Source organism: Jaculus jaculus, chromosome 13, assembly GCF_020740685.1.
Source record: "Jaculus jaculus isolate mJacJac1 chromosome 13, mJacJac1.mat.Y.cur, whole genome shotgun sequence".
Lineage (NCBI taxonomy): Eukaryota > Metazoa > Chordata > Mammalia > Rodentia > Dipodidae > Jaculus > Jaculus jaculus.
This window is the reverse complement of record NC_059114.1, coordinates 38,601,469-38,624,597: the sequence shown is the minus strand read 5'-3', so window position 1 is coordinate 38,624,597 and position 23,129 is coordinate 38,601,469. Positions and strand designations below refer to the sequence as shown.

The 23,129-nt window shown below is 44.9% G+C and overlaps 1 pseudogene; it reads right to left on the bottom strand.

The window, feature by feature from the left end:
- Window positions 1-689: 689 nt before the first annotated feature.
- LOC101609109 lies at window positions 690-1,486 on the bottom strand (annotated as a pseudogene).
- Window positions 1,487-23,129: the final 21,643 nt, after the last annotated feature.

Genomic DNA, 23,129 nt, shown 5'->3' with positions numbered 1-23,129 from the left:
CCACCCAAGCACTAGCATGGGGTACCTCATGCAGCTATAGCCCCTCCTCCTGGGTGGGGCTGGCCTCTAGCTAGAGGCCTAGGCTTGGGGGACATTCAGACCAGGAGTGGGCTGGCCTGGCCAGAGGTGTGGAGCCCCAGTCCCTGCTGCTTTACTCCAAGCAGCCTGAATTTCTACTTAGTCAAAAGCAGCCTCTCAATGGCTCTTGGGGGTAGAGCTGGAAGGAAGGAGGGCCCAGGGCCACAGGGGAATGGGAAATGATCAATTCTGAGGCCACAAACATCAAAACAAAGGCAATCTAGTCTTTCTGGGGAAGAGTTTGTAAGGATTTCCAGCCCCTTGACAGGAAAACCTTCTCTGGAGGCTAGAGGGTAATTCGGGGTCCACCTATGAGGCACGGCCCTCCTGCCCCTCAGCTTGCCCCTTCCCACTCCTACCTGCAAGGGGCAGATCTGGGGAAAACCTTGTAGATTTGGGGGCCAAGAAAACTGAGATGTGGAGGAAGGTTGTTCTTACAGAAGCGTGGTAGGTTCTAGAAAGCTGACTGCAGAGGACCTGGTCTGGGCCCGACCCTGTGACAGAGGGCACGGGCTACATGTAGTGTTCTCCTGCGGTACAGGTGGCTGAACAGAGGGGTGTGGTGGGGGCAGGGTGGGCAGCGAGAGGGTGAACGCGTTGTCAGTGTCTGGTCATTTCCCACTGAAGAGCGAGCCCGGCAGAACCACCCGGGCCACAGCCATGCCCGTCAGGAAGCAGCGGTTGAGGCGCTGCGGGCCCTTCCGGCTCTCGGCTGCTGCAGTGTTCCCATAGAGCTCCACAAAAGCGTCCCGGCCCCATTCTCCTGGACCCGAGGCTCCAGGTGGGCATTCAGGTACGTGCCCATCCAACCTGCAATCCGACTCACCAATACCTGCATCTCCTGGTCTTCGCTTTCCACACACAGTGCCCCGCCGAAGGAGAAGAAGGCCACAATGCCACCCCAGTTTTCCCCATCCTGGAAGAGTTCCTTCACCACCTGTGCAAAGCGCTGACATGCTGTCCCTGGGGTTACATGCAGCTGGGATGTTGCATCACCGCTGCCCGCCGGCACCGCAGTTCAAACGCGTCGCCTGCCGCCCTCAGCGCTGCCATGGGGTCGCCTCCCGGGCAGCCAAACTGCTGCTGTGGCCAGTGGCTCCATTCACAGCCAGGCTGTCTGCCAGGTGCCCGGATGGGTTACCATTGATAGCCTGGGGTCTCCGTCTCTGATTCAGTCCCTTCTAACGCCTCGGTCCTGTCCTCTTCGACGTCACTAAACTGACTCCACCTGTATCCTTTCTGGGAAAGCTTGTAGGAGAGAAAGTTAACCACCAGCTCCCGGTTGCTCTGAGACATTTTTATAATATAGATGGGCTCAACCAGTCTATTGTCCAAAACACCTGCTCACTCACTGGGTCTGGTCTGTGCTTAGTGATTCTCTTCCAAGAGCCAAAGCCAAGATAATGTTCAACCCCGGGTGAGGCTTCCGGAACCCTGAAGGGACTTCTCCGTGGATTGGGCAGGGGACATGGACCTCGGACCTGTGATCAGATTTTGGAAAGGTCACCTCTGGGCCTTTCCGGGAGGATGACGGCTGGAGAACCCCCCAAAACGCTACTGGTTGTCTGTGAATTCCCCCAAAAGCCCAGGACATGGCGGCGGGGGATTGCCAGGTCCTCCATTGTGCGGCCGGACACAATGGAGAAATTGTACTTTTAACCAAAATACTCACAGACAACCTAGCTTCTTTTCCGTGCATTTTACTTTAGACCCTGGTGTACTCCGCATCCCTTTAGGAGTAGCATTTTCCTCCTCTTCTGTCTGCTGCCACTGGCTGGGCTCTATTTCGTGTGTGTTGTGGGATTTGGAAGATGATATCAGATATGTGTCTTGATGAAAGAAAGGTTCAATTGTTACAAATTGAGTGTGAACATTATCCTTCAGTGATCTTTCCACATCTCTCACTTTTAATCAGAGGAGCGTTTATAAATTAAACATATACTTTTAATCTGTTCATTTGCTACTATGCTGGGTGTGTGTGTGTGTGTGTATGTGTGTGTGTGTTTAAATAGCAATCCAGCAGTTCTCTTTGAAACATTGTCACAGCAAAAGGTTATTATATTTGTTGATCACTTGCAGAGAGCTGTGAGAGACCAATAGGACTTTATAAAACAGATAACAAACAAAATCTAAATCTGTCACTGCTCTACAGTATAAACTAGAAACTTCGAAGGCAATGCTTTAAGGGGTTGTCATAGCTTCCTGACAGCTTTTAAAAATACCTCCACTGTTGTCTGAGCCCCATGGGAATGAGTTTGTCATTGGCTGTAGGGGCTTGAGACCGCCTGGCGCCGTGCCCCCTGTCTCCATCCACACCACAAGGCAGTATGTGCAGTCCCGCCAACACGTGGGGGTGAGGAGAGACTTCCCACGTGATCTTCCAGTAGCTTACAGACTTAAAAAAAAAGTCCTAATCAAGTAAGTTTGGCAAAGCTGAGTGAAACCTAGTTAACTCATTTCTTCCACACACCTCTCAGAATGTTTCCTACGCTGGTCTTCACCAGCCTCGCCGCGGACACACTGTTTCCAAAGGAAAGCTCTTTTCTTTTTGCAATTAGATTTCCTAGAACCACATTCTAAGCAAAACAAAACAGGATGAAAGATGCTGTATTTTCCTGCTTAAAAAGTTGCCCCATCTTCCACCTACACTCCTTTATAATACATAGCAGGGCTTTACTAACTGAAAGGGACATTTCCCAGTTGGTTCAACAGGAAACTCAGGTTCAACCCAGGTCTTTCTGCCGTCAAAGCTCATGCTTTCCTCAATGAATGCTTCTGTCTCACAGAGAGAGTTGAGTGCTGTAAGATGCAAATAGTTTTCATTAGTCTCTTCATATTCCGAAATCCATACCTGGCTTTGTAATGTAGTGTCTGAGAAGCTTCCTCCTGGCCTGATGTAGCTTAGCTTCAGGACAGAGCCCAGAGCTTTCTTTGAAAACTGGTCTTACTAGGTATCTCCAGGATGCAAGTCAGGCCAGCTTCCTTGCTATACTTTCAAATGCCTTTTCCTCATTACCTCTGGACAAGACTGGCGGCATGCTTTGTGTCACAGACCATCCCCACACCAGAATGTGAAAGGAAGAATCTCAAAGACAGACAGGAGTAGTAGAGAAACATCAGCTAGGAACCACAGGCTAAAATCTGGGACTTTATTAAAAACTAAGAATCTTGGGGGCTGGAGAGATGGCTTAGTGGTTAAGTGCTTGCCTGTGAAGCCTAAGAACCCCAGTTCGAGGCTTGGCTCCCCAGGGCCCACATTAGCCAGATGCATAAGGGGACTCATGCGTCTGGAGTTCCTTGGCAGTGGCTGGAGGCCCTGGCGTGCCCATTCTCTCTCCCTCCCTCCCTCTCTCTCTCCCTCTTTCTCTGTCTGTCACTCTCAAATAAATAAATAAAAATAAAATACTTCTAAAAAAAACCTAATAATCTTGGGCTGAGGATGTAGCTCAGTTGGCACAGTGCTTACCAAGCATGCACAAGGCCTGAGTGCAGTCCTCAATACTGCACAAAACCAGGCATGGTCTGCACACCTGTAATCCTGGTGCTCTGGAGGTAGAGGGAGGAGGGTTAATTCAGTGTCCTCCTCAGCTACATTGAAGCCAGCTGGTCTACATGAAACCCTGTCTCGAAAAATAAATAATAATAAGAAAAAGAATCCACTGGACTTGCCTGTAGCAAATCAAGGACTTTTGTTTCCCCATGCCCACCCTGACTCGCCCAATAGACAATGTATTCCTACCAAGGTGCCAAAAGATGGCCCTAAATTTTTTCTAGTCCAGCATACTCCAGTAGAAATGTAGTGTAAGTCACCATTATACTTTAAACTTTTCCAGTAGGCTGTATTTAAAGAATGAAAAGAAACAAGTAAAATTAATTTAAATAATATTTATTCAACCCAATATATCCACTGCTCTATCATTTAAACATATCACCAAATGTAAGAAAACAGCTCATGAGATATTTTAAATTCTTTTTTTTCTACCAAGCCTTCAAACGCTTGTGTGTATGTAACATCTATAGAGCAATTCATTACTCGACTAAGTTTTGCTACAAATATTTGCTCCGTGTTCAGAATTCATGAGCTGTGTAGCTGACAATGTAGATTCACATATCCAAGTTACCTCAATCATACTTAGAAGTTCTCTAACAACTGACTTGAGCACCAATTTTGAACTACAGGTAAATTAAATTAGTTCTTTATTCAAACTAACTACATTTTAAAGCCAGTAGTCACATGCCACTTGTGACTATTTCAGACAGCTTGGGGCAGCCTCATGGACAAAATTTCTTAATGTAGTCAGTAGCGCCCCCTAGAGGACATGCTGGAAATTTATGGAACTATTTATTTTTCAGTAGTGCTCTAAAGACCACAGGCATTTATAGTGGTTGAGGGAACAACAGACACTTTCAATATGACAAAAAAAAAAAAGTCCCACACTTCAGTTTCTTGTACAGAGGAAACACCTTCCTGTAGTTACCTGAACCTGGAACCAAGCCATCTGCTTATCTTTATTTTAGTTGTTCTTAATTGGTGGGAGACATGAACTTCGCTTTGATCTTCATTTGGGGAAACTGAAATGCATGCAAGTTAAAGGATTCTGCACTTTGTGTTCCTCAAAGTAGTGCCAAGAGGTGTCCAGCATTCTGGAAAATTATTTCACGGATTAAAGTACTGCAAGTAGGGAGCAGTATAATATCAGTAATATTATAATATTAATATATTATATCAGTACCTAGAAATCTGAGGCAGGAGAATTGTGACTTCAAGGCAGCTTGAAGCACAGCTAGTTTCTGGGCTTCACCAGGAGACCTTCTCTCAATAACAAGGTGAAAGCAAACCTGCCATCACATCAAACACCGTCTGCAGCTCTTACCTTTGTGTCATGCTCACAAGGTCGTAGACAGAGGTTAGGCATCTATTTCTTGATAATGTCGGCTGATCACATTCAGGCAATTGCTATTAAAATATATTGTGTTTTATTTTCTATTGATTTCCTTTCATTCCTCTTTATGTTAAAAACAAAATCTTGGTATTGTTTCTTCAAACTTAGATTTGCTAGCAGTTGCTAAATCTGAGTTTCATACCAGAATAAGCAGGGGGTTCTTGGGAATGCCAGTCACCAGAAGCCTGCCTTGTCTGATGGTGGAGAGCTGCGGTGCAGGTTCAGGCCAATGGACACTGCCACCTGCAGGGAGGAGAGGGAACTGATGCTGGACGCAGAGACACAAGGACAGAAGCAGGGCTTGAGTACCTTCTGAGCCCAGAGCCCTGAGCTGGAAAGCAAGGCTCAAGCCATACCCAAGCAGTTAGGGCATTTCTCTCAAGGAGTTCACAGTGGAGTGTGGGACAATAGAAGGATCTAGGCAGGGGATCAACAGACCAGGTGGGCAAGAACAATCATGAGCTTTTTAATTGGACTGGAGGCCCCCACCACAGGAAGAATACATGCCTCGTATTGAAAACCTGTGAGGGGGCCAGTCATGAGCCCTAGGGGTGTGACACTTGCTGGTGGCTGGCTAAATGCATATATATGCTCACCAAACTTCCCAGTAACCACTTCTCTTAATGTTCATACCAACATATTAAGGCTACTCTCACTTTTGGTTAGAGAAGCTTCTCTTTTCAGATGGTGGTGACCTCTGGGATGACTCAAAAGGCACCATAGAGCTGAGAAGAAGTGACAGAGGAGTGCTCAGCACTGAAATATATTTATCACAGCACCCAAGGCTCAGGGTCCATTGTGAAAGAGGTGGCAGAAAGAAGAGGTAAGAGCCAAAGGCAGGGCAGGGCTCATTACAATGCACCCTTCCAGACACAAAGTGGCCTGGATGTCCAAGACAGTGCCTGACACCACCTACACAAGACCATCATGACAGGAGGAAAAGATCATGACATAAAAATAAAACAGAGACTAATTGAGAAGGGGCGGGGATATGATGGAGATAGGATTTGTGAAAGGGAAAGTGGGGGAGGAATGATTATGGTTTATTGTCTATAATGATGGAAGTTGTCAATAATAATAATAATAAAATTATGCCCATCATACACATGAGAAGTAAAAAACAGAGTGGCTACCACCAGGCCATGCAGACCTAAGTGATGGAACCTGGATTTGAACTTGGGTTGGTTATCCTAGGAGCCCACACTTTTAATCAGGTATGCTATGTGGCTTTTAATTGTCAATACACTGCTACATAGCCTTGTGATTTCCCCCCCACACACACCCCCCGTTGGGACAAATAAACATTGACTGAATAGTTCCAACTCCTTTCACAGCAAGGACTACGCCTAGTCCCATAAAAGACAACACAGGGTGACACGGGAGGCAAGGAGTTTAGAATCAGCTCCCGCTAGCTGTGTGATCTGTGGATCCAAAAGATACACAAGGACCCTCCCCGCCCCCCCTCCCCAAAAAACCTGTTTCAAAGATGTTAGATCCAACTGTCTTGATTTTGGCTAAAGATCAGTAGTGAAGTACATCTCTGATGGAGAAATTGACATTGTGAGGTCTCCCTTCAGTATACTCTGAAGCTCGATTCCTTCCCTACCTCTCTCCCTCAAGACCAACCTCTGTCTGAGCAGCCCCTGGAATCACCAAGATTCCACGGCTGTGGGAAATAAAAACAAAAAACTTACCTGGAATTACAATTAAGAGCTATAATCCCAACTTAAGCATAAGAATTTTGCATGAATGAGACAGGCCTCTCACTTCTCTGGGCCTGCTTCCTCGTCTGAATTCGCCAGATATTCTGCCACAGGTAGGCTGGGAGGACGAGAGTGGTGGGTTCTATGCAATGAAGCACCAGACCTCCTACCTGTCTTGACTGACAGGCAGAGGCCACACTTGATTGTCCTTCTCTAGAGTACACTCAGAATTGTTGCCCACGTAAAAAAGCCTTTTTATTTTGGTCTGAGGAAACAAAATGTTGCAGGAAATTTCACAAAAATTACTTTCAAATTGTCTAAAGAGCCACAAATTCACAGCTAGCAAGGCATGATGTAAAGCCTGATTCTAGGCACTACCTATAAGTACTTCCCACCATGAAAACACAATCTTTGGGGGCGTGCCCTGGACCACCTGTTGTAACAAGTGGTTCAGGAGAAGCGGAGGCTGGCCTGTGACTGGGGCTGAGTTAGGGATCAGCTAACCCAAATCCAGGGGGTGGTCTGTGCAAGAGGGGGTAGGGAGCCATAGGCTGAAAACAGAGTTCTGGGATAATGGCATCCCTTGTAGCCAAGGACTTCTATCTCCATCCAGGTATCTCTCCCCCCCCCCCACACACACACACAAACACACACACACATCACCTCCTACCTCTTCTGAGAACCATCAGTGCTGAGGAAACACATTAGTAGAGCCAGAGTCAGCACCACTATTCCTGGGGTCTGTCCTGACTAGGGATATGACCTTGGCCTTAGAAAAAATCTCTACACCTTAATTTCAGCATTATGAAATAAAGGACTTAGCCTGTTGCTTTCTAACTCCAATACTCCATGGTCTCCTGGCCTGATGAATGCCTTCTTAACCCACTTAGGGGAAAGGCTTGCTTTGAGAAGTCTCTACTAAGGCTCTCAGGCTCAAATTTCTCTGTGCCACAGTGTTCCCCACACTCTTTGGGCTCTCTCTTTCTTTCTATTCCACATGGTGCTGGATGAAGGAAAAATACCTCCTGCCTTCACCACAGGGGTGGGTCAGAGCAAGCAGATGTTTGCCTGACATTTCTGAACTGACTACCATAGAAGAATAAGTCATCATGAGGCCTGATAGCTTAACTTCAGTTTCTGGGGCTGCAAATATGGTTCAGTGATTAAAGGCACTTGTTTGAAAAATCTTCTGGCCTGGGTTCAATTCCCAAGCCATCAACATAAGCTAGATGCAAAAAGTGGTAGAGGTGAATCTCAGTGTCAAAACTGGTCAGCTCTATAGCACAATGTTGGTCAGGGAGGCCCATGAGACCCCAAACCAATGCATCCCATTGCCAAAGCACTGTTTCCCACCAGAACTAGACGGTAAGATCCTAGGCTGTGGGCAAGGGACATGGAGAAATAATGCTGGAAGTGAGATGAAAGTCAGCTCTCTGTCAGCTAGTTTCCATAGTGCTAGAAAGCACCGTGCAAACCACTGGGAGATAAAAGTCACCAGTTGTGTGAACAAACAATGAATCCTTCAAGGTAAAAATCCAAGCAAGATGTCCCCACCAGAACAATATAGGATACAGGGACAGTCAACTGCTCTCTGATTGTACAGGAGGGTGGCTCAGTGGGAGGAAATTCATGCTTAGTAATGGGAACCAAATCAAAAGCCTATAGTGAGCTGGTGTGGTGGCCATACTTTCAATCCCAGCACTTAGGAGGCAGAGATAGGAGGATCACAATAAGTTCAAGGCCACCATGAGACTACTGAGTGAATTCTAGGTCAGCCCTACCTTGAAAAATAAACAAACCAAAAAACCTATGATGGGCTTGAGATATGGCTTAGCAGTTAACGCACTTACCTGAAAAGCCAATGGACCCAGGTTCAATTCCCCAGGACCAATGTAAACCAGATGCACAAGATGGTGCATGTGTCTGGAGTTCATTTGCAGTGGCCAGCATGCCCAATTTCTCTCTCTCTCTCTCTCTCTCTCTCTCTCTCTCTCTCTCTCTCTTCAAATAAACTAAATAAATAAATAAAAATTTTGGGCTGGAGAAATGGCTTAGTGGTTAAGCGCTTGCCTATGAAGCCTAAGGACCCCAGTTCGAGGCTCGGTTCCCCAGGTCCCACGTTAGCCAGATGCACAAGGGAGCGCACGCGTCTGGAGTTCGTTTGCAGAGGCTGGAAGCCCTGGCGTGCCCATTCTCTCTCTCTCCCTCTATCTGTCTTTCTCTCTGTGTCTGTCACTCTCAAATAAATAAATAAATATTTTAAAGCCTATGGCTTAGAAGGTTATAGACCATAGATGGAAATCTCCACTGTTTTTTGGCTAAATGGAGAGGCTGTACCATCAAAATGTCTTGTAATTGGATGTGTTTATCCCTTTGATCAATACTGCTCTCACTCTTGCTTAAAGAGCCTATTTTTTACAGATGGCGGTGAATACTGGGAGATCCACGACCCATCAGAATGACAAGAGATAGCTGAGTGCCTAGAATGAAAGAAACATCTCTATTACCTGTCAGGACCAGGAAGCATCACAGAGGAAAAGGCACATTAAGTATGAGTGCTGCTCTCATGGCTAGCCAGAGAACCTTCTCCAGAAAGGTGGAAGTAGACAATGAGGAAACTCAAAACTCAGCAAAGCAGAAAACAAGAGGATGTCAAGAGTTCAACAGTAAAAGAGACTTCTAACACACCCTCCACATCTCAGGGAACATTGTGTAAGAGGAGGTGGGAATAGTGTAAGAGCCATAAGGTTCCCAAGGCACACTATGAGGTACAGTTCTCCCCATAGGGACTGATTGGTACATTCATGAGCCCACAAGGACTGCTGACACCCCACTGAAGAAGCCCTCAAGGGAGTGGGGGCATGGGAGAGGGGACATAAGACATAACCTGATGGGAATACAACCAATTTGAAGTATGGTTATATACTAAAGTTCTAAATAATTTTTTAATATTTATTTGAGAGAAGAGAGAGATATAGAGGGAAAGTGGGTGTGCCAGGTCCTCCTGCCTTCTCTCAAATATAAAAAGGATTTTTCTGAGTGGTGCAAGTGTTTGGTGTTTGTTTACAGGGGAAAGAGGCCCTATGCATGCACAAATTAACAAGTAAGTGATTTTTTTAAAGACAGCTTCTGTGTCATGGTTCTGTAGCTGGGGTTTCAGGCCTCTGGAGTCTGGACAGAGCAGGGATATTGGGGTGCTCATTCACATGCTGATAGTAGTTGCCGAGGCTTCAGCAAGGGCTGCCAATGGGGGCATAGTCCTCTCCGTGTGGCTTGGCCTACACAGGGTATTACAGCTGGATACCAAGCATGAGAACTTAAGCAAGTCCCAGTGTGTCAGCAACTTACCAACCCTCTGCTTATGTCATGCTACACAGGGCAGTAAATACTAAAATGTTCTTGGGGACCAGGATTCAACCAATAATATCCTTTTTGTGCCTAAGTGGGTTTGAGTTACTATTGCTTGTCACCAAAATATCCATGACTAATAGAGTCAATAGTGTATCCTAATTCAGTTCTCATCTTTGCCACTCTATTTGCTATGTAGCCAAAAGTTACCCATTTCTTCATCCTTACGTTTGCTACTCATTTATTTCACAAATATTATTGGATACCTACTATGTGTACCACATATTATAGTTGCCTAGAAGTAAGGAAGGTATGCATAAGCCCCAGAAAAGCAGAGAATCAAATGGAAAAAAACATACTGGCATCTGTAACATCAATCCAAATACTTTGAGCAAATAGTTTCAAGAGAGAAATAAATAAAGTGTTATGGATAGAAGGAAAGACTAGAGGACACTGTCAAGAAATATGCCATTTAACTTGGACCATGGAAGACACATTGGCTATTTTAAAAAAATATATTTTATTTTTATTTATTTATTTGAGATAAAGAGAGACAGAGAGATAGAAGAGAGAGAGAATGGGAGTGCCAGGGCCTCTGGCCACTTCAAATGAACTTCAGACACATGCATCACCATGTGTATCTGGCTTACATGGGTACTGGAGAATTGAACTTTGGTCCTTAGGCTTTGCAGGCAAGCACCTTAACTGCTAAGCCTTCACTCCAGCCCAGCTTTTATGGAGGAAGAGGGAGCTATGCCTCCAGAAGAGCAGTCACTGAGTGAACAAAGGCTGGAAGCACATGGCAGGTGCTTGGAAGTATTATGCATGGTGCACATGTGAACAGGTGGCGGTCCAAAGGCTACAAAGAGCCTACAAGAAACAAAGCTAGAGGGATGGACTGGGGCTTCATTTCCATGAGCCTTGAAGGCTAGACCAAGGATTTCTGATGTTTATTTTAATAGAGAGCCTGTTGTAGTTTGAATGTAGAAGTTCCCCCACTGGCCCATAGGTTTGAACATTTGGTCCCTAGTTGGTGGCACTGTTTTGGAAGGTTGTAGAAGCTTTTGCGCTGAGACGCACAGCTGACAGAAGTAGGTTACTGGGAATGGCCCTTTGAGGATTTTCACTTTCAGCCTAACATCTGCTTCCCAGTCCTCCGTGATGTGAACAAGCTATAAGCTCCTGTCACCCACCTCTGACCAAGCTACTCTATAATGTCTTTCCTGCCATCATGTACTGTACTTCCTAAAACTGTGAGCCAAAATAAATCCTTCTGCCTTTAACTTGCTTCTGTCAGGTGTTTTGTCACAGCAATGACAAGAACAGAGAGCTACTTAGGATTCTGAAATATAAGTCACCAGATATAATTGTGCCTTGCAAAGATCGGCTGATAGAACGTGGGATGCACCTAGTGACGGTGCCTTTGCAGAAGCATGCCTCCTTCCTTCTCAGCTCATGGACCACTGGCAGGCTGGATGTTCCCATTTCTCTCTCTACTCCAGGGATGGTCAGGTGATTCATCTAGGCCAAAGTAGCACTTCATTTCACCAAATCAGCAATTGGTCCAGGGATAGACATATGGGGTTTGAGGAAGGTCAGTGAGATCTCCCATGTCAAAGTAAAAGTGTTAGAGAAGCGTTTTCTCTACAGCCCCCCAACCCCCCCCCAAAACACACTGGCATAGCCAGTCTAGAAGAATGCAAACCTGTGGTCTCCTGAATGCCCTCTGATTTCACTCCTGCCTGCACTGGTGACAATGAGAATCTGAGAATGAAGCTAACAGGCCGGACAATAGACAAAGAGAGTCAGGGACTGGCGGCTTTATTTGCATTCATGAATAGAGCCACCCCCTGAATTTCCACTAGCATTGGAAGTGATCCAATCACATTTATTTTCCACTTAAATTGGTTTTCTACCCTTTGGGAATGGAACAATTGTTTCTTAACAAACATTGTTCTTTTAACAAATATGTTTAACTAGGCTAACTGCCAGGGACCAATTAAGGCACTGAAAATAGCACAGGAAAGAAACAAAACACCTGCCTTCATGGAGCTTCCATTACAGTGGAAAGCAGTAGAGGAAGGCAACAAGCAAAATCATTAAGTAAGTGCGACACAGAGCATAGCCGCTGGCGACACAGGTTCTGAGGTGGGAGGAGCTGGGACTGGGCTCGCAGTTCTGCACAGTGGTAAGGGGAGGCTTGACTGAGTAGAGCTCAGTTGTGAAGGAGTCATTTTTCTCAGGCAAAGGGTCCTTCCATCTCAACAAAGGACCATGCCTGGTATGCGGGAGAGTAGCAAAGGGGCCTGGGAAACTGAGACACAGTGGACAACAGTGCTGTAAGATGGGTGAGCGGGATGGTGGGAGGCCGTGGGTATCTAGGAAGCCGCTTGAAGAACTGAACTTTTAAGCCAAGGATGTAGGTCAGTGGGTAGGATGCCTTTGCCTAGCATGCAGGAAGTCCCCGGGCTCAGTTCTTAGCAGTGCATATACCAGGAGAGATGGTGCATGCTTGTAATCCTCAGGAGGCAGAGACAAAAGGAATAGAAGTTCAAAGTCATCCTCAGCTACACAGTAAGTTTGAGGCTAGTCTGGGATACATGAGGCCCTGTATTAAAGATTCAAAAGAAAAGAAATGAGGGACAGGAAGCACCAGCAAGCTTTGAGCAGAGGAGGTGACACTGCACCAGAAAGGATGGCTCCTGGAAAGGGTGCAGAGGACCTCCAGAGACCTGAGAAACAAGGAAAGAGGCTGGCAGCAACAACATTGAAGATGGCGAGAAGTGGGCAGCCTCTGGTTCTATGTTGAAGGTAAAAGCCAACAAGTGTTGATGAATGGGGCATGGAGTCGCCTAAGGGAAAGTGTTAAGGATGACTCCGTGTTTTACCTAAGTACTTTAAAAGACAGAATCATCACTAACAGATGAGGAATACTAAGAGGGGAGCAAGTTTGAGAGTGAAAGGCAGGTTTGTTTTTATCATGTGAGATTCGCGCAGACTACAGGATTTCTAAGGGGGAAACGGTGCAAGTGGTTAATTTTACACCCACAGAAAAGCACAGAAAGGTCAGGATGAGAGTTCTGAGCCTGCACCATCAGAGAAAGGTCGAAGCAGGACTGGGGAGATAGTTAAGTGCTTACCTCCCAAACACGAGGACTTGAAGTCTTTTGCCAGTACCCGTGGGAGTGGTCTGCCTGTAGTCCAAGCAGGGAAAGGAAACAGGAGGATCCCTTGGGCTTGCCAGCCAGCCAGTCTAATGAGACAACTTGCCTTAAAAAGATGGGGGGCTGTAAAGATGGCTTAGCAGTTAAGTCACTTGCCTGCAAAGCCTAAGGATCTAGGTTTGATTCCCCAGAACTCACATAAGCCAGACACACATAGTGATACACGCATCTGGAGTTCATTTGTAGTGGCTAGAGGTCCTAGCATGCCAATCCCCCCTCTCTCTCTAGTAAGTAAATTAATAAAATATTTTTTTTAAAAAGATGGAGCTGGAAAGATGGCTCAGCAGTTAAAGGTGCTTGCCTGCAAAGACTGGCAGCCCATGTTCAAATTCCCAGTACCACATAAAGCCAGCATGTGTCTGGAGTGAATGTTCTGTACCTAAAGACACCGACATGCACATTCTCTCCCTCCCTCTCTCCCTCCCTCTCTCTCTCTCTCTCTCTCTCTCTCTCTCTCTCTCTCTCTCTCTCTCTCTCTCTGTGTGTGTGTGTGTGTGTGTCTCCTTGCAAATAAATAATATTTTTGAAAAGAAAGTAGGTGATGAGGTTGTGCTATCACCTCCACATACACATGAACACATGTGCATACACACAGAGAGAGAGACAGAGAGAGCGAGGCCTCAGCCTAGGTTTTGTGAAGGGAAAATGCTCCCGTTGGCCCACTTTTCCTGGCACGTCCTCTTTTCCCCATTTGCAGCTGTGACTGCCTTGCAAGCCAGTGAGCTCCTGTGTGATTTCCTCCAGCCTCAGAGGCTGAGCAATCCCTAGTCAAGATTTCTTTTAACTGTTCAACTTTAAAGTGGGGCTTTAAGAATCAAAGAGGATGGGAATGAGTAGCTGCAAATATTCTCACCAGAAACAAAAATTCCCCCTCCACCATCAAGTCTCAGGATAACCCAGAAATTCCTGGGATATGCACAAGAAAGAGCAAGACAGGTGCAGAGAGTAAGCGGGCTGACAGGTGACAGAGTGGGTGTCGATCCAGAATCCTCACAGGCTTCACCAGCTGATGAATACTGAAGTGCTCTGATGATCATGTGCTGAAAATAGGAACAATGAATATGGAAGGATCTTTTAAATGTTAATAGAAGCAATATTAAGAAAGAAAATTGGACCTATTGTTTTGCAAACAGCTGGATCTACTGAAGCAAATTCAGTATGTGCTTCTGAGGGCTCCTTTCAAAATATGCTTAATTATAATAAGCAAAACTCCAGGAGACACAGTGCAGGGGAAAGAACTGGGGATCTGAAAGCAGGAGATGTGGCTCCTGGCTCCAGCTCCAAGACAGATCTCTGACTTCTGAGAGCCATTCTAGGATCAGATTCTAAGATCATTCACAATTGCTGTAAGGTGGAAGAAAGCAAACAGACCTAATAATAGCAGAGCCAAAGTCTTCAGCGTTAGCACCACGTGCCGGCAGGCAGGTCAGGCACCTAACGGACGCTGAACTGCAGCTCCTGCCTGATGGGGGAAGCTGAAGGCTTGGAAGAAGAGTGCCTGTATTCAAATGCCATTTCCACAACTCTTACTAGGCATCTGAAAGCAAGGCACTCAGCCAGTCCACTCAAGTATTCCCATCTGTGGTAATGCTTTTCACCTCTTGAAGGAGATATTCAAGATTAACTGAAGATTTACAATAATAATAATAGGTACTCTAGCAATTATTAGAATTTATTGCTAAAGCATATAATGCTCATAACAGGGCTATGTTGTGTAAGCTTACCAGTATCACCATGTTGCAGCTATCCAATGAGACTGACTAACTTATACAAGCTCATATTACTACTAGCATCACCAGTAAGTAAAGACAGCAAAAGTGGCAGTGACTTGTGTTTGAGTATTTGAGGGGGGTGGAGCAATTGTTGGGGTTTTCCCTGACGCTGCACCCACTTGGCATTTCTTTATTTCTTAATATTTATTTATCTATTTATTCATTTAAGAGAGACAGTGAGAGAGAGAAAGAAGCAGATAGAAAGAGAATGGGTGCACCAGGGCCACTGCAAACGAATTCCAGACACATGCACCACCTTGTACATTTAGCTTAAGTGGGTCCTGGTGAATTGAACCTGGGTCCTGGCTTCTTGTTATGTGGCTGTCTTACTTTCTTACAGACATTATTTGTTAGCTTGCTCTTATTGTTAACACCAATCATCCTCCTACCACACAGTAAATTCGTTACAGGCAAAGATCGTGGCCTCATCATCACTCTATCTCCAGTGTCTGGAACAGCCGAGCACATGCATAGACACTCAAGGAGTGAGTAACAGCTGAAATGCAACATTCTCATACCATCTTTCTGCCTCTTTTGGTTGTTCCCTCAAAGTATCTCTCTTGTAAATCCTTTTCATTAACCTTCTATCTTGCATCTGTTGACAAGTGAGGAAGAAGTTGGCATAAATGTTTCTGCTCTCTTTTCTTACTCACCCCATACCTTTCCTCTCTCAAGCGCATTTATTTACAAGTCTAATAAGATAGTGTGGCCATGGATGTTCCTACTTTCCCAGAGCCTATTGATGAATTTTGAGGCTTAGGAAGAATGCCACAGCTCTCATTCATTCTAACTGTCACACTGTGGCTGAACCAATCTTGGGACTCACATTGTACTTAGGAGTTCACTTTGTTCCCACACTGTTGTAACTACAGACAGACTCTCTGGCAACTTTGTTTTAATAATGCAGTTGCAGATGGAAATACCAACTAAATTCATTACTCAAATAAATCAAAACCACTTGAGCAGGTTGGAGTGGAAAAGACTTCCAAGAGACCATCTTTTCAAACCTCAGTGTCTGATCAGAGGTTCACAACCAGTAAGACACATGCTAGCTCTCACTGGAAGATGAGATTCCCCTGGCCAGGGCCCCCCACATCACAGAAAATCTGCATTACTCTCTCCATTCACCAAGGAAAGATGACCTTGTTTCCCTTAGACTTTTTTTCCTTCTTTCTAATAATTCTGCACTGTCAATAAATAGAAGTAATAACCACAGAATATTTATATGCTAGTTCTACATTGCCCTCTCTTGCTTCACCTGAACTTCCTGTCTGCAATCAATCAGTGGGTAACACAAACATAGATATATCCCACTTAACAGGGCTACAGCCATCTTGGTGGCAGTTGCCATTTTGCCTGGTACATGACCCGGAGCACATCCCAAGTCCTATGGGACAAGTGAGGTCACCAAGATAGTCAACAAAGTGTGTCATGCCAGCAACTGATGCCCAGACAGTTTCTTAACTGATGTTTGGCACATTAGTGGCTTTCGAGAGAAGCCAGGTATATTCTTGTTGGCTACAGCCCCCCACCCCACCTTTGTCTAACAGACTATAAACCCTTTCCTCTGCATGGAGTGAGGAATCTTCTTGCCTTGCTGCCACTCCTGTCTGTAAGTCCCCAATAAATTACACTTTACATAATTCTGTATCTGCCTGCCTCCTCCTTCCATCTTTTGCACATCTAGCATTTGTCAGTTGGTTCTAGTGCACCAGGACCAGGTCTTTCTAACACAAAACAATTATCATAAACGGAGATAAACAGAATGAAGGAAACTCATATAGGGATGAAATAAGGGATGAAACTACTGCAGATAAAGCAGAGGAGATTAGGTCAAGATCAAAAGGATAAAGTTGGTCATGAAACACATGAACACACAGGCCCATCAACAACTCTGTGGGTGAGGAGGACATGGGTCCAGGGAAGTCTCCCACTAAAGGCCACTGACATAGCATAAGGCAGTATGATGGCTAGTATTTTTTGTTTAGTTTTACTCTATTATTTCATTTCATTTCATTTCATTTTGATAGAGTCTTGCTATGTAGCCCTGGATGGCCTCAAATTCATGAGCTTCCTGCCTCTGCCACCTAAGTGCTGGGATTAAAGTCATATGGCATCATGTTCATTTCTCAACTTGGACTTACTTGTATTTTGTATCAGGATCTCATATAGCCCAAGCTGGCCTCAAGTTACCTATGTGGCCTAGGCTGGCCTTGAACTACTAATCCTCCAGCCTCCACCTAACAAATGCTGAGATTACAAGTATATACTAACGTACCTAGATGCTTTACTTTTAAAATACATTTCTTTTTTTTAAATTATTTTTTGTTCTTTTTATTTATTTATTTGAGAGCGACAGACAAAGAGGCAGAGAGAGAGAGAAAGAGAGAGAGAATGGGTGCACCAGGGCCTCCAGCCACTGCAAACAAACTCCAGACACGTGTGCCCCCTTGTTCATCTGGCTAATGTGGGTCCTGGGGAGTTGAGCCTTGAACTGGGGTCCTTAGGCTTCACAGGCAAGCGCTTAACTGCTAAGCCATCTCTCCAGCCCTTAAAATGCATTTCTTTCTTTCCTTTTTTTAAAAATTGACACAATAGGAGGTGAGGGCCATCTGGCTGCAACATCTATTACCCCATTGATCGCCAGGGTTGATTCGGTTGATCTGGCTGGCTTTCTCTCATGGCTCCTGAAGCTTTGTATTTTGGGAGGACCTTCCCCCAAATAGAGGAGGACTGGTCTTCGTCCAAGAATATACAAGTAGCTGCTCTCCCCTGCTGGAACTTCTAAATAAGCTCTCAAATTGACACAACATAATAATTGTAGATATTAACAGGGCACAATGTAAAAACTATACATGTATACAAAGTATAATGATTAAATCAGAATAATTAGTATTTCCATGACCTTAAGCATGTATTATCTCTTTGAACTCCTCCCTTATGGTTCTTTATAAAATGTATAATGAGTTACTGTGAAGTGTCATTCCACTGTGCTATATAGAACCCTAGAATCTACTTCTATCCAACTTTCCTCCCCACCCTTCCCAAACTCTAATCATTGCTTTCTGCTCTCTAATGTTATGGTAGGTTTGGGGAGGCAAGCTCAAATGTGTCACCTTTATGACTTTTATTTATTTATTGTAAAAAAGAGTTTATTCGAAATATTTAATTGAAAAAGTTTTACATATTCAAGGTATGTAATGTGGTGATTTGAAACACATGTACATTGTATACTGATTGCCACAGTGCAATTAATTGACACATGCATCTCCACCCATAATTAGGATTTTTGAAACTGGTTTGATCGATCTGACCTCTGAGTGCATACTCCACAGTTCTGTACTATTTTCTTAATCACCACAATCATATCAATTATAACCACCTCATAAAATACTAGTCTTTTTAACACTCCAAAATGAGGAAGAGCACAGTCTTAAACACACTTTCACATCAAGCAAATACAGCTTTCTAAGAAAGCTTAATACATTGCCCTAAATTTGTCTAAGAAGAGTGAAATTTTATATGGACTTATACTGGTCCAGCTCACAGAATCTGATTGTGGGACAATGACCTTAAAAAAAAAGTGTAGATTCAAGGAATTACAATCAACAAACACTTCCTGAGCACTGTTTGTGTTAGACCCTCAGAAACCTGCTTGAGAATGTGTTGCTTCCTACCATGGGGAGCTTCCAGCCTGTGTGGATACCAGAAGTGCTCCAGTTTCAGCAACATCTGGGGAAGAACCAAGGAAAATCAAGTAACAGCAGAGAGACCTATTAGACAATGTGTTATGAGCCAATGGACCAGGTGATGAAAGGCTACTTGATGTGTCTATGTGGCTGAAAGAGGAGCTGCAGCCATTGGGAGCAGTTGCAAAGGAGATGCTATCAGGATGGGAGGGACAGCCACTCCTCTTCTCGTGGACAGCAGAACCTCCTATGGAAGCTGGGACCTCCCACGTAAATTATTCAGAGGAAACTAAGTGTGGAGGTGACTAACCTATGCAAGCAGCTCTCTTCCTAACCTGCTTTGATTGCAGAATCTCTTCCCTCCTCATTCACGATTATTTCAGTTGGTTTTGTGGGGATTCTCTACTAGACAATCTTAGCATGAATGATTAAAATCTAGATCCCATTAAGAAGATTAAACCTTAATGACAGACACGATTGAGTTTCTTCAATGAGCATGAGAAGAGAGCAAGGAGCAGCCCCTTGGCTGGACTCCCCTGGGTAGCTGAATGGTCAAGAGCAAACAGTCATGGCAGTGCGGGGTGGTGGGATCACAGGACGGCCATCATGCTTCCAGGCACCTGGGCTGTCTGGACAGCCACTGCCCAACTGCTGCTGTTTGCTTCATTTCCTAACATGATTACTTTTACATACTGGCTTAGGGACTTGCATCAGGACTGTCAGAGATACTTGGTAAGAATTTATAATCCTGGGTCCCTGTCCCAGGACCCTAAATTGAAATTTCCAAGATCTACATTTTGATTGGGCTCTCTAAGTGATGGTTACTTTGGATACTAATGTCCTCAGGCTTCCTACCTACCCATAGAGGGCAGATGAGGAAGAAACTTCAAGCACACACAGATGACCTGGAAGGCACTGCTACAGAAAGTGGGCAGGAATGCCGGTACAGAGGACGATTTCTAAGTGGGTCATTTCTGTCCTTGTAGAGAATGCTCATTTTGGGTAGTTCTTTTCTTTTTTAGTTTTTAGTTTTGTTTTGCTTTTTGCTGTTGTGTTCTCTTTTAAAAACAGGGGCTCACTATTTTGCCCAGGCTGGCCTTGAACTTGTGATCCTACTATCTTAGCTTCCCAAGAAGCCGGAATTATAGATATATGCCACCACACCCACCTCTGTAGTAGTCCTAAACAGTGTGCAGATGGTTGGACACTAGTTATCCACTAATTATCAGAGCTGTTAAGTTTGACCTGACCCCAAGTTCCTATACATCTTGAATTTATAGAGTTCTTTGGACTGGAAACTTCACAAGCCAAGATTATGCTCAACCTCTCCAACTGTTCACAAAGAAGTTTCCACAAACAATTTCAAGAATACTGGTTAAGATCAACTCTAGAACCTGATGTCAGAGAGCTGTTCGTCCTCAAGCACTTCTGTGCCTCAGTTTCCTCATTTTCAGTGTGAGGTTCCATAACGCTCTATCTCATGGAAATGAGAGTATCTATTCAAATCCCTCATCATGTGCCCAGAACAGAATGAAGGCAAGATAAATATTTGTACACATGTATAACTTGATAAAAATGCTGTGTTTCAGGCTGGAGAGAGAGCTCAGCAGTTAAGGCACTTGCTAGCAAAGCCTAAGGACCCAGGATTGATTCCCAAGTACCCACATAAGACAGATGCACAAGCTGGCATATACATCTAGAGTTCATTTGCAGTGGCTATTGGCCCTGGAGCAGCACACATTCTCTCTCTCTCATTCTCTCTCTCTCTCTCTCTCTCTCTCTCTCTCTTTCTTTCTTAAATAAATAATAAAATAAAATAAAAAATAAATGCTGGGTCTCCTAGGAGGGAAATACTCACAGCACATTCAACTGACACTTGTCATCATGAAGGAGTAGGGAAGGAAGAAAGAAAATGAGCTTATTCATGGGGAAGCAAATGACGCTATTTAGAGGACTCAAACAGCTATAAGTGTGGGAGGTAAGGGGGCAGAGGAGGGGACACTGCTCAGAGCTTGTGCCTGTGCTGGGGTGGGTATTGTGTGACAAAAAAGTAAAGAGGGGAAGTGACAAACTCACGGTGCATGCATCTGTCATCGCGGATGAGCAATAGAGGTGATAAGAATCCTCAAGACAGGGCTGTGTCATTAGAGTAAGGATAAAAAAGTTCATTATTGGGGAAATTTGATGCTCTGTGAAGCTAGAGCTTTTAGAACAAAGAGCATGGGTCTGACTGATGATTGCTGACAGACCTTGAGGTCTTTTCTTTCTCTTACTTCATTGTGTTATTGTCCCATTTTTTTTTCCCCACCAGCCCCCAGGCAGAACCCTGAGGGAGTCTCTGAAAAAGTCCTTGGAGGAAGGTGGAAAGGGGGAGAATGTCTTCATGGAGGACAACCTGCACATTGAAGAGCTTGACTTGAACTACTTAGAAAACACTTCAGAGGCAGGTTTGTATAAGCAGTTTGTGGTGGTGGCGCGGAGGGCACATAGAAGGTAGTATCGAGGTAGCTGCCAAGCCTAGATTTAAACCAGGTTCAAATTGAAGTAACGAGAGAAAATACTTGACCCCTCTGAACCTCAGTGTCTACATCTGTAAGTTGAGATTGTAGCAACTTTGTAGGATAATGGGAAGAAATACAAAAGAGTCATAGAGTAAGCCTTCGGGAAGCTCTGTCCTGTCATCACCAGCCTCCTCTTTGTTGTACTTGTCATTGCTGTCACTCTATGTCAGAGGCTAAGGAAGTGACAGAAGCCAATGTAAAATCAAGAAATGGTCTGACTTCTAATCACAGCAGCATTCAGAAAACACTCAAACCACCTGTTGCAATGCTAAGACTGGAAGCCATTGCCAAATTTATCTTGTAGGTTTCTTTTCTTTGTGAAAAGTCTTATTTCCAGGATGGGAAGCACAAGTCCCCATCCCTCTTAAGACCCAGCAGAGCATTACTGTGTCAAGACATGAATTTCCCACAGAATTTTCTGTTTATCCCTACCTACCTCCAACCTTAGAGTTCCTTTTCTTTCCCAGTGTTGGTCCTATAGGCATGAACAGCTCAGAGAAGAAACAAATTCTTATTGTTCTGTCTCAAGTTTTTCTATGTTTCAGACCCAAATATTTGGGCTTCGATGTTATAATCTCCCCAGAGCTGTGGATCACTTTGAGGCCATTTCAGAAAGAGAAGAGGTCTAGGAGTGTGCAGGATACAGACAAGGGCCATGATCCCAGGGCCAATGCACGGTCCCACTGAACCACTTCAGAAACAACGAGGCTGCTCTGGGGGTGCCTGATCCTGTACCCTGGGGGGGGGGGTGGCGGTCAGACAACAAAAGAAAGAAAATATGTTCCTTGATCTAGAGTCATAGCCTGTAAAGCAGCAACAGAGGCCTGAGCAGTATGAAGCTAGAGGCTTCCTCAGGGCTGGCCCAGTAACACTTCCTAACCAGCTCATGTCTTGTGAAGCTGCCTCAGGGATAGGTTGTGAGCACTCAGCAGATCCCAGAATACTTTCCTCCCTATCACTCACTTTTCAACATACCTGAATGCCTTCCTCAAAGTTTATTATTTCGGACTAAGGGACATCCTTAGTTGAAAGCCAGTATCCCTCATTCTTTCCCATACTAAAACCCCTTTCCTTAATTCCCATAGCTTCAATATCTGATGGCAGAAAGGCAGTTTCATTCCCAGCTATACATCATGATGGAGTAAATGGAGAGTTGAGGGTGAGCTGATGTTGTCTTCCTAAGTATGATGATGAGCAAATTCAACCAAAATCACTACTTCCTGATACTTAACAAGTTAACTTTCCTCTCAAAATTAAATAGTACATGGCTCTGATGGAGAACAGATTTGGACTACAGTTAACACCCCACTGTGCATTCTTCAAAGAGCTCTGTGGAAGGAAGCTTAAGAGTTCTCACCTCCTTCCAATCTCACAACAGAGACCACCTCTGACCTGAGGCAAGAAGCAGCTGGGAGCACGGGTCAGCTTCCAGGTGCTTCCCATGTGTGCTTAGCACTGTACAGCTTCCGGTTCACACCTCACCTGCTCTAACCTGTGTAGCTTCAGTTCCTCCCACCCCTACTACCTAGGGTTTTCCTCCTACCCTGCCTGGTGAGGATCCTCAGGAACAGGTCACCCTGTTTCCTCATTCATATTTACCTCCCACCCACAAGTCCCCATGAGATTTGCCTTGTCATCCCCGTGGATTCTGTGGCCTCTGTTTCAACACTCCTTCCTGCCTGCAGGCTTCCTCCTGGAGGGCTGAGTCCTGGTGGTGGCACATAAACCCAGGCTCCTTTCTGCCCCACTGCACCTCCAGTGCACACCGTTTGCAGTCGGTTTCCCCAGCTGTGCCTTGAACTTGCCACCAC